A 253-nucleotide genomic window follows, 5' to 3' on the forward strand; every position below is an offset into this window, starting at 1 on the left:
GTACCCTCATGAGGTTCCCTCACCCATCCGGGCACGGTGAAGGGGCAGGAGCGGGCAGGAGGGTGCAAGGGGTTGGAATGCAACGGGACTGACTTTATGGGGAGTGCAGAGGGACAGCGAGGAGTGTGCAAGAAGTGTGAGAGGAGAGCGCAGCGGACTGGGGAAGAGGATGCAGGAAAATGCAAGGGGAGTGCGAAGAGGGTGCAAAGAAGCGGCGAGGAGGGGGTGAGGGAGCCAGAGGAAGTCGCGCGGC

At 62.5% G+C, this 253-nt stretch overlaps 1 protein-coding gene across 1 annotated transcript in view; it reads left to right on the plus strand.

The window, feature by feature from the left end:
- The window catches only part of APCDD1L (APC down-regulated 1 like), a 16549-nt gene that overhangs the window by 776 nt on the left and 15520 nt on the right, over positions 1-253 (plus strand). The gene's annotated exons all lie outside the window — the stretch shown is intronic.

This window comes from Geospiza fortis, unplaced genomic scaffold (assembly GCF_000277835.1).
Source record: "Geospiza fortis unplaced genomic scaffold, GeoFor_1.0 scaffold361, whole genome shotgun sequence".
Classification (NCBI taxonomy): domain Eukaryota; kingdom Metazoa; phylum Chordata; class Aves; order Passeriformes; family Thraupidae; genus Geospiza; species Geospiza fortis.